The sequence below is a fragment of the Nannobrachium achirus genome (genome assembly GCF_963921795.1).
Source record: "Nannobrachium achirus genome assembly, chromosome: 18".
In the NCBI taxonomy this organism is placed as follows: domain Eukaryota; kingdom Metazoa; phylum Chordata; class Actinopteri; order Myctophiformes; family Myctophidae; genus Nannobrachium; species Nannobrachium achirus.
In genome coordinates, this window is record NC_137825.1 from 2,098,441 (window position 1) to 2,111,109 (window position 12,669).

The following is a 12,669-nucleotide window of genomic DNA, read 5'->3' on the forward strand; positions in this document are numbered from 1 at the left end:
TATTTTAAAAACAAAAATGTGACTTGAAATGCCACACTTTCAAAGGACATTTTCTAAAATAAAATTAACAAAAATTCTGACTGTAATACTTGGTGATTTTAACCGCTTTTTGAAAAGAGGGGCCTCTCCCGAAGATTCCAGACTGAAATGTTGTTTTATTTAAGGTGGTTGTACATGACGTTTATTTGTTTAAAACCCATTTAGAACGGCTACACATTATTGTGCATCATTATTTTATGCTTTAACTATTAAAAAATAGTAGATATACAAGCTCGCCGGTGCCGCGCTGCGAGCTTGTAGATAATTTTTTGAAAAATCGTGAAAATTTGAATTTTGACCCGATTCTATAAGTGTCTTTTGAATCCTTCTAAGATTTTTTGAAAAACCTATGTTTCTATGTCGGCAATCTGGCCAGCCATCGTCAAAGAAAAGGTCCTTTTCAACTAACTGGAGCTCAGTTAGTCTGTTCTTGAGAGACCACTATGTCAGTGGTTCTCAAACCTTTTCATGTGAAGGACCCCCAAAATGATATTTATTTGGCCACAGACCCCCCCCCATCTCAAAATACCTAGTTCCAGGGACCACCCAGAAGCAACATTTGAGTTACAAACATTCGCTTTGAAAATACATATATTCAAAGATTTGCACACATTTTCACAACTTTTTCAAAAATATTTTATTTTTCACTGGATAAAGCATTCAATAATTCTAGGCCTAAATCAAGAAAGTTAGAGCTCTACATTCGGATGGTAACTAACCATGGTGATGGAGTGTCTGTTCAGTAACAGTCCTGTCTCTTTAACAACATATCTTTTCACCTGGGATACCAGTGGTATCCAATCAGGAGTGAGAACGCCACAAACATTGTTTTATCAGCTTAGATTTCCAATTGTGTCTGCTAATTTTCTTTTCTTTAGGGTGATTTACTTAATATTGGTATCCTGATCTGGGGAGGCAGAAAGAATAGTTTTCTGATTACTAATGGGCTGGAGAATCACTCAACCAAACATTTACATCAATGATGATGATTGGAATATAAACACCTTATCATATTATAGGAATGCTGGGTTGAAGGTGGAAAATCAACGGAAGCAAAAAGCTTATTTTCCATCAATTAATCGCCCATGAAGTCTTGAATTCGCTGAGATGTTTTTGGTCGCATTACTGGGTCAATAAGTTCAGTGAATTAATCATTTTGTTCATGTTAACAGCAATGATCCGTTAAAATGATTCGTTCACGTTCACCGTTCACTGGTGCTATCGTCCTGTGAAAAACACGATGGCGGCCGTTTGCAGGAGCGTTTTTATGACGTCGCCCGTCCTGTGTGCTGCGGTCCATCATGAGCCTGAACGTAACGGCTTGAGGAAGTGAACGAAGAGTTCATGATTCGTTCTCATCATGTTATTGGCTTAAGAATGTGATCATTCTTTTTGGGGTGAACTGATCCTTTAACAAGCATTTCAGTTCCAAGAGAATTCCTTTGAGTCTGCTTTCTCTTTTCTTAAATGATAAGAGGCTTCATCCGTTGGGTCACCTTGCATGTCATCATGTGGTAGCAGCTCTGAAGGAACGTTTGCACTTGTGGTGTTGCGATCCTTTAAGAAAATGTGTTTTCAACTGAACCAACACGTTTTGAAAATGTGATTGTTTCTGTGCAGGATTTATTTCAGGCAGGTGAAGCTGCCTTTATGCCGAGGAATAGATTTACTACAGACAATTCATTTATTTATATTTTATAAAAAGATGCACCGATATGGAAATTCTTGGCCGATAGCGATGTTTAAAATAACAATTTAGACGATAACCGATGCTGATACTGATATTTGCTTATATATTTATTTACCCCTTTTATCCCAGGGAAACAAATACATCATTATAAGAAATAACTTCAGAATCTACAGCTTGGTAGACTGCAGATCACCAACACACCAACATAGAATCTACAGATTGGTAGACTGCAGATCACCAACACACCAACATAGAATCTACAGATTGGTAGACTGCAGATCACCAACACACCAACATAGAATCTACAGCTTGGTAGACTGCAGATCACCAACACACCAACATAGAATCTACAGCTTGGTAGACTGCAGATCACCAACACACCAACATAGAATCTACAGCTTGGTAGACTGCAGATCACCAACACACCAACATAGAATCTACAGATTGGTAGACTGCAGATCACCAACACACCAACATAGAATCTACAGATTGGTAGACTGCAGATCACCAACACACCAACATAGAATCTACAGCTTGGTAGACTGCAGATCACCAACACACCAACATAGAATCTACAGCTTGGTAGACTGCAGATCACCAACACACCAACATAGAATCTACAGCTTGGTAGACTGCAGATCACCAACACACCAACATAGAATCTACAGATTGGTAGACTGCAGATCACCAACACACCAACATAGAATCTACAGCTTGGTAGACTGCAGATCACCAACACACCAACATAGAATCTACAGATTGGTAGACTGCAGATCACCAACACACCAACATAGAATCTACAGCTTGGTAGACTGCAGATCACCAACACACCAACATAGAATCTACAGCTTGGTAGACTGCAGATCACCAACACACCAACATAGAATCTACAGCTTGGTAGACTGCAGATCACCAACACACCAACATAGAATCTACAGCTTGGTAGACTGCAGATCACCAACACACCAACATAGAATCTACAGATTGGTAGACTGCAGATCACCAACACACCAACATAGAATCTACAGCTTGGTAGACTGCAGATCACCAACACACCAACATAGAATCTACAGCTTGGTAGACTGCAGATCACCAACACACCAACATAGAATCTACAGCTTGGTAGACTGCAGATCACCAACACACCAACATAGAATCTACAGCTTGGTAGACTGCAGATCACCAACACACCAACATAGAATCTACAGATTGGTAGACTGCAGATCACCAACACACCAACATAGAATCTACAGCTTGGTAGACTGCAGATCACCAACACACCAACATAGAATCTACAGCTTGGTAGACTGCAGATCACCAACACACCAACATAGAATCTACAGCTTGGTAGACTGCAGATCACCAACACACCAACATATAATCTACAGATTGGTAGACTGCAGATCACCAACACACCAACATAGAATCTACAGCTTGGTAGACTGCAGATCACCAACACACCAACATAGAATCTACAGCTTGGTAGACTGCAGATCACCAACACACCAATATAGAATCTACAGCTTGGTAGACTGCAGATCACCAACACACCAACATAGAATGTACAGATTGGTAGACTGCAGATCACCAACACACCAACATAGAATCTACAGATTGGTAGACTGCAGATCACCAACACACCAACATAGAATCTACAGCTTGGCAGACTGCAGATCACCAACACACCAACATAGAATCTACAGCTTGGTAGACTGCAGATCACCAACACACCAACATAGAATCTACAGATTGGTAGACTGCAGATCACCAACACACCAACATAGAATCTACAGATTGGTAGACTGCAGATCACCAACACACCAACATAGAATCTACAGCTTGGTAGACTGCAGATCACCAACACACCAACATAGAATCTACAGATTGGTAGACTGCAGATCACCAACACACCAACATAGAATCTACAGCTTGGTAGACTGCAGATCACCAACACACCAACATAGAATCTACAGCTTGGTAGACTGCAGATCACCAACACACCAACATAGAATCTACAGCTTGGTAGACTGCAGATCACCAACACACCAACATAGAATCTACAGCTTGGTAGACTGCAGATCACCAACACACCAACATAGAATCTACAGATTGGTAGACTGCAGATCACCAACACACCAACATAGCCAGCGCTAAATGTATGCTTATCAAAAACAGATGAATATCAGCTACTGCCAATCGGTTGATGTCAGCTTTATTTGACGATTCCGATGTCTTGCCGATACGATCAGTGACGGTGCATCCCTACATTTTATTAAAGGTGTCGCAAACAAGTTATCTCAAGACACATTTCTTGTAGGCGTGAATCATAACAGCATCCCGGTTTCGATAATGGAACAAGGGGGGAGCGCTTGTTTTTGGTGGAGATGACGGAGGCACGCCGGCGTTATATTATAAACACAATCTGATCTAGCAATCATGACAAGAATATTTATTATAATCACTAATTCACTATGAAGTGTCTTAATTATAATTAAAGTAAAAATAGTCAAATAACAAACAAGGACAAATTGTTCTGCCCACAACCTTATCAAACCAAAATGCCTAAACTACAGTAAATGTAGGCCTGGCCTATTATAACTATGATAATGGTTCTTAATTAGTCCCAATTATTAAGTATAATACTTGACCTGATTATAATGTTATGAAACATCACATAGTCGAGCGTTGCGAGTCTGCAACGGTCGCATGAGCCGACTCAGTGCCGTTACCGGCTTATGTGCCGTTATGGATAGAATTGTAAATCTTCATCCCCCCGAATTTCGTCACCTCCGCACGGTCCAGGCGAACACAACGGAGCGCTCCCTACCTCCGGTTCAGGCAATCACAAGCTTCCACTGGCGATACCGGGTTGCTGTTTTGATACACGTTTCTTGTAGAGCAGAGAGCTGACAGTCCCAGTCAGGCTCAGGTGGGACAGTAGTTGTGTTTCCATAAAACCTCTTAATGCGCATTAAGGCTTTTGCGCATAAATCTTTTTATGCAAACACCGCAAAATTCGAATAAACTTTCATTATCCGCAAAAACCTTTATGCGCTTGGATGAGGTGGATTTTGAGCCTTTATCGTAAAAAACTAAATGCGCATTAGAGAATGGAAACTGGTCAGCCAATAAATGTGAATAAATGATGACGTTCTGGTCCATCGTCCTCCAAGATAACACTTTCCCCTGCCGCTTAATTAACGTCCATGGTATAGCGTTACCCCACAAAACAAACCGGTTGTTACACACGGCTCATGCGACCGTCGCTAATTCGAATGACACCCGCAAATGGAAACGGGCTAAATTCGCTTTGTCTTAACGCGCATTTCTGATAAATCACTTCCTATTTTCGAATGCGTTTATGGAAACATGACTACAGTCATCTGAACCTACCTATGGTAGGAATAGATGAACTACCAGGGTTTACCAGCCTATGACGAGGAATAGATTTAATTACAGGGAACCGATGCCATCAGTCTCACCTGGCCAATGTTCAATGATTCATTATTTACACGTTCGATGCCTCTGGTTTCGTCCGTGATGCCCGGAACGGCTTCATATCCGTCCGTCCGTCCGTCCGCCTGCCTGCCTGGCTGGCAAGAGGTAAAAAAAGAAAAAAGAAAAGGGTACCTGATTCTACAGGCCAGAGGTCTCCAACGAGGGCCTCTGGTCAACAGGGAGCTGATCTCTACACAGTTATGTAAGAAGTCCTGGTTTACTGGAGAGCACAGATCTGCACGCTTCAGGACCGGAGGACTCACTGCTGGCTCAGGTAGGCGTGTGATTTATACCTCTGCTTTTTGTGCTCCTAATAATGGTGTGTGTGCTTGGTGGTTCTGGAGGCGTCCACACTGAAAAACTCTCCTGTCGGTTTAAACACGTAAACTCCTTTTACTCATTTTAGTCTGGTTGACCCAACATGGCAACCCAACTCCTTGTCCCACTTTCTTCCATCTGTCTTTTTTCATTGGATATTTTATTAGTCACGATGAACAACATCACATGTACAGTAGAACAACATCACATGTACAGTAGAACATCTGTACAGTAGATGAACTAGATGTACAGTAGAACATCTGTACAGTAGATGTAGAACAACATCACAGGTACAGTAAATGTACAGTAGAACAACATCCCAATAAGGCCTTTTACGGTCTTGTTTACGTTGGAAGTCCTTGGCACTCAATTTACAGACAGCAACAATAACATAAGAATATTCGTTGCATTTAATAAAAAAAAGAAAATATGTGCAGGGGAAGGGGGAAGGGGGGGGGGAGGAGTCTCACTTCTTGCCTGTCTTATGGGAGAAAGTGATGACTGCCTTCACCTCTGGCCTCCTGAAAGGTTGAGTTTTCAGGGCCGTTTTGAAGGATGCCACACTTGAGTGTCAGTGTTGTAGAAGGAGAATTTACCCATATTTGTCTTATGGGTTTGTGTTATCAGATCATTGTGTTGCTCCCTCTGGTGTTGTAGCTGTGGGTGGCGCTAACCTTTTGTAGATGTTTGGTCAGATATGCTGGTACTGAGGGGATGGAGGGCAGATTTACATTGACTATTTTGAAAGTCAATCCCATTTTAGTTGTTTAACCCTTTCTTCTACTTTGAGCCATCCTAGGCTAGCAAAGTGTGTGGGGGAAACATGGGTCATGACCTCAGGTGGAGAAGTAGACCAATCAGTTTGTTTTGGGAGGTTTGGAGCTTAGTCTTTCTGGATAAACTATTTTGCCCACAGTGTTGGAGGAATGGAGGAATGGAGGAAGTCGGGAATCGCTTGCTTGCATTTTGCTAAGAGAAACGTTATATAGTTAAAATTTATATTAATTTATTTGTGAATTAATTTTCTCCATTGTCTTGATTTTTTTAATTGTCTTTTCCCAAATATGGAGATGTGTTACATCATAGATGTCTGACGTTGTGGACCACTGACACGGTACGTCCACACATGGGCGTTCCAACATATGGGCTTAATATTGATGACATCAGGGCTCTCCATATTTGGGCATAAAAGGAAAAGGACGGAATTCGTTTTCAAGTGTGACTCGCGTCATGGCAACCACACTTTCTTTCTGGTTTGACCGTATTCCCATGGGTCGAACATCCTGGTGGGAAAGAATAGTCGATCTACGAGCTCACAATGCAACACAACGATTGCCTATTGTAGGCCGTGGTGGTTAGGGTTAGTAAAGTAATATCAGGTAACATGACCTCAGGTCCAACAGTAAAACTATACCTAACTCCAACCCTGACCTCAGTCGACCCAACAGGAGTTCCACCTGTGGGGCGTCCCCGTAAATATGAACCAGAACGAAGGCTTTTAAATGCCAGTAGGCCAGGGGTCCCCGAACTTTTTTGTCTCAGGTCACCCCATAAATATTTTTTTTAATCCAAGGCACTCCTACAATATAATTTTCACTCCCAGCACCTTATATTTATAGCATATCGTCGTTGTCAGGTGGAAACCTTGTATGTCCAAAACCGTTTGTTTTGTATTTATCATCTATAAAATGTACTAAACTGTGCGCGTGTTTCCTAAACCCACCAGGATTGAGTTAAGACCTGCCTCGTGGAAACGCCCCTCTCAATAATCTTAAGTATGAAAGTGCATATTATGAACGTTAGACTTAGTGCAAAGCATTACTGTACCTACTACCTACCGATCCATTACAATAATACACTCAGAACAGAATACGGCCAAAGCCATATCCAAACTATAACAATTTAACTGATAATCAGTAAGAGTTTTTATTTTGAGCACAGTAGTGACAAATTAATGGCTTTCTCAGTACGTTTTTCTCTTTAGCAAAGTTACAAAGTTATCCCTTTTTTAAGCACAGTACAAAGTAAGTTTCAATTTATTATTATTATTATTTTTAGCACAGTTTATTTTGAGCACTGTAGTGACAAATCAATAGCTGTGCATTGTGCAAATGCAGGCTTTTCTCAGTAGGCTACAAGTTTTAAGATTGTCTTCATGCCTTTACTAGGTCTGACTTTATCCACCCTCCATGTGTCCGGCAAGGATTTTGAGACAGGAGTAACTGGAGGCAAGATTTCAGCCACTCCTGGAAGTTCTGGCGTTTCCGCGAGGCGGGTCTTAACTCAAGCCTGGTGGGTTTAGGAAACACGCGTTGTGTGCTTGTAGATCTGCTGTTTTCACTAGTTTTGTGTGACAGTCTTGTATGATGAAGCAGGGCTTTGCTTTACCAAAAGACGTACACATTTGAAACTTGGAGATACGAGGTTTCTGCCCGACAGTGACGATATTTTAGTGATTATGTTGTGAGGAAAACGTTGAGATAACAGCCATTTTGGTTAGAACTGACTGAAAAATGAAAATAACTTTGTACTTCAAGTTTTAAATGATACTAAATATTTTTTCAAGTGTCCAAATAAATTCGAAATATTAACTGTCACGGCACCCCAGGGTGCCCCGTCACCCACTTTGAAAACCCCTGCTTTACGTAATAAAGAACGGTACAGACTATACTCTACTACAACGTTAAAATGTGTTGCCAGCATATTAGCATAAATGAACAGGATTCTATTATATGGTATTGTCTGTTCGTTGGACACCTCACATTCACAAACTGTTTACTGTTCCATAAAAAATAAAAAATAAATAAAACAGAAGTAGCAAACGCTAAATGCGTTGAAGCTGGTGGATCTGCTATTTTTGATGCTTTTATGTGATACTGTAGTAATGATAAAACAAAGTAGGAATTTATGTGAGAAAAAAAGTAAAAACTAAAAGTTAAAGTGTGGAGATTTCAGGTTACTGTGCAGAACAGCGGTGAAGTGATGCCATTTTCAACTTGAAAACAACTTCAACCTAACAGGTTTACAGCTGGAAAAGAAAAGGGGGTCAAATTATTATTTTTATTAGAGAACACAAATCAGTCAGATATTCCTGATAGGAGAGTATCAGATCAAAATGGTTAATTAAAAAAAGACTTCAATATTCTTGAAATATTCTTGTTAACAATAATGCATTGCTGCTATAGTAGCCTGGAGTTCCAGAGTGCAACACTGCCCCCTGGCGGTGGAACAAAGTGTGTGAAAGAGGCTGGCACCGCCAGGCTATTGCTGTTGTAGGCCTTCTGTCCAAACTCAATACATATCAATAATAGTGAAAATACACTTTATAACTTTAGAAGACGCCAGATTTGAACCCGGTTTCCCACAAGTGCTGACATTTTAGAGCCTGCCTGCTTGCTCGGGGGAGAAATTGAATCAACAACATTACAAAATGTATTCTTAAAAAAAAGTTACTTTGTGCTTAATTCAAACTAAGTTTTTCAAAAGTACAGTGTCAAAAGTAGCCTACAATATTTGTGGTTTAAATGTATATAGTGCTGTGAAAGTGATAAGCATCCAAAAAATTACAAATACTCAAGTACAAATACTCAATAAATGTACTTAGTTCAGTTTATTTGCACATACATTTTTAAAAACATGTAATAAAATACAAAAACAAAAAGGAGAAACAACGATTTTTAAATGGAAATGGAGGAAAAAACTAATGATGTACTTGTAAGGCCAAAACCCCAGAAGGGTTTGTGGAGTGGCCCTCCTAAACGCTATCACAGGGGTTTTCAAAGTGAGTGACGGGGCAACCTGAGGTGTCGTGACGGCAGTCCAGGGGTGCCGCGAGATACTTTGATAATATTTGGAATTTATTTGGACACTTGAAGAAATACTTTGTATCATTTTAAAGTACAAAGTTATTTTCAGTCAGTTCTAACCAAAATGGCTATTATCTCAACATTTTCCTCGCAACATAATCACTAAAATATCGTCACTGTCGGGCAGAAACCTCGTATCTTAGGGGGTCATTACATGAGGTCGATTTTTTTGTAGACGATAGTTTTTACTATTGATTCGGCCCTTTTGACACACGGAGACGCGGTTTCATGACCCTAACCGATACTTTTCGGAATTCGGCTCTGAAAGTGCATTCCTGCGGTTTTGCATCGTTTTCGCACCGGTGTAATATAGGAAATCGGCCGCGAGGGAGAGTGCGATGATGTCATAGCACCCCCTTCCCTGCTGCATAACAGTGCAGTCTGTCAGACTAACCGAAAATGTATTATTATTATTATTTGTGTTGTTGTAGGCCTAATTAAAACCCAGAAAATAGCCTAAACTGAACACATAGTGATCTATTAGCCCAAACCTCATTTGAAAAATGTCAGGAGTATATGAAAGCCTTTTAAAAATGTCTATAGCCTATTGGCTATAAAACATTTATTGGTTTATAGACAAAATAATCAATTACAACTGCCAGCAGAAGGTCAGATCAATAATTACGCATGAGTCGCACCTGCGCTGGCCTGACGGAGTTGCAACAGCTCTCCTCTCCGCAAAGTTAAATTAAACCATTAGGCTATGGATTGGTATTCAATCCTAAGCAAACTAATGATTAATGACTATTTTGCGTTCCCCTTTTTCAACTTCTCACCAAAAAATACTGGATTAATTCTTCATGCACCGGCACCGCATCACATCACAGAAGCAGCGAGCGGACTTCAGGTAATGAGTGAGTTATTGTAATATGCTGAGTCTTGCTGACAGACAGACAGACAGACAGACAGACAGACAGACAGACAGACAGACAGACAGACATAGGCCTACAGACAGACAGACAGACAGACAGACAGACAGACAGACAGACAGACAGACAGACAGAATAAACAGTCCAGTGTCAGTCCACTGTTAGACTGAAATAAATCATGTCCATTATGAGCTTGCAGATTGGCTATTTCGCTTTTTTTCTCCAGTGCGTCCAGCCTCCTCTTAAGGCACGCATGTTGCTTTCATCATCATCATACCATTTAAATATTAAAACAGCGAAATTAAACAAATGTATTTGCTAATCAACATCAGACTCAGTAGCCTAAACTTGACATTTGTTTAAGACTGAGAGAGAGAAAGTAGGCAATTTACTTAAAGCCATAACAATTTATTCCGTTAGTTTATTTTGCACCTAACAGACTGTCAGTGTGTATGGCGTCAGTTAGTTTTTTTTGCGACGGCTCATCATCCCCCATGCGCCGCGTCCCAGTGCACCAGTGCGTCAGTTCAGGTATGGCAGCATGACTGTTGTCTGGTCTTACACGTGTAAGGCACGCATGCAAGACAGTCATGTTGCCAATACTTAGCAACAGGCATGATGAATTTATTTTAAGAAGTACATTTTATTATTTTCCCTTGTAATCAAGGTATGGTAGACTACCATACCCATATGTGCCTCTGTAGGCTACTCCGTTCGACGCTGCCTCGCAGCATGTTGCGTTATAGGTCTACTTCTGTGTTGCAGATAGAAGACGGAACTCACTTTATATAGCCCATCCCCGTAGATAATGTCCAGAAATATGCTCCATAGGCTATAAATGTTCCGACCTTCATCTTCCAGGTGACTTTTGTTGGTGTTTCACTTCACCTCGCTAAAAACCTCCTTTTGCGGGACTCATTGAATATGCGAACAGACGATAATAATGTGGATTTGGGAGCATAGCCTAATTACAAAGCATGTCTCATTTAAAACAATATATATTTTATAGTTGAAGGGTAAATACACAGTATAGGCCTATGTAGGCTGGGAACATGACACATTTTGCTTGAATTCATGCATGCGTTGTCAACTTGTCGTATAAACACAGAAAAACGAACCAACAACCAGGTGTAAACGCGACGTTTTTTGGGTAATAAACCCAAAACGAGACCGGCAGCGTTTCCAATCGTCCTGGTATAAAGACCCCCTTAAAGTTTCAAATGTGTACGTCTTTTGGTAAAGCAAAGCCCTGCTTCATCATACAAGACTGTCACACAAAACTAGTGAAAACAGCCGATCTGCAAGCACACAACGCCTCGCATCGCTAGTTTAGTACGTTTTATAGATGATAAATACAAAATGAACGGTTTTGGACATACAAGGTTTCCACCCGACAACGACGATATGCTATAAATATAAGGTACTGGGAGTGAAAATTATAATGTAGGGGTGCCTCGGATTAAAATAATATTTATGGGGTGCCCTGAGACAAAAAAGTTTGGGAACCCCTGGCTATCATACCAGTTTAGAAACTATAACGTGTCAAAATATTGACAATATTCTAACAGTAAAAACTAGAAATAGTGCTCTTCCGAGCACAGGTCTCCACCAGCCACGCGTCCTGGTGGTGGTATAATAGGCCAATGTAAAAAGGGTGGCATGTGTTCTTCACCAATCTTAGGCCTTTCATGGCGCCACCATGAGGCTGATTTGAACATTTTGTAGTGTAATTTCTTCCTTGGCCTTTTGCGAATGTGCGTAAACAATTTCATTACAATTGCAAGCTGTGTTTGATTTGAGGCATTTTGTTTGAAACGGATCAATCCTGCAAAGTTTGGAGGCCAATCTTAGCCAATCAGGATGGTATATTTAATACAGGACAGATCCGTCTTGATCATATGACTGTAGAGACACTGTGTACTGATTTGTGTTCATTTTGGGTAAAATCTGAAGGAGTAATATCCAAAAATGTGTCTTACATAAGTCGGCCTCCAGGTGGCGCTATAAAAGGCTGATGTGAAAAATGCAAGGAAAGAGTTTTTCCTTGGCCTCTAGGGAGTGCGCTTACAAAGTTTGAAACTGATCAGTGGAGTTATAGGTAAAACCACAAATTGGCCTGTTATAGCGCCACCATGAGGCTGATTTCAAAAATTTGAAGTGACATTTCTTCCTCATCCTAGTGGGAACGTGTGTACGCGATTTCATGGTAATTGCACTCTGCGTTTGTGATTTGAGGCATTTTGTCCAAAACGGACCAATCTTACAAACTTTGAAAGCCAATCTCAGCCAATCTGGATGGAATATGGACAATCAGAGAGATCCATGTCGATCACATGACTGTAGAGATACTGTCTACCGATTTGTGTGATTTTTGGACAAATTCTGTAGG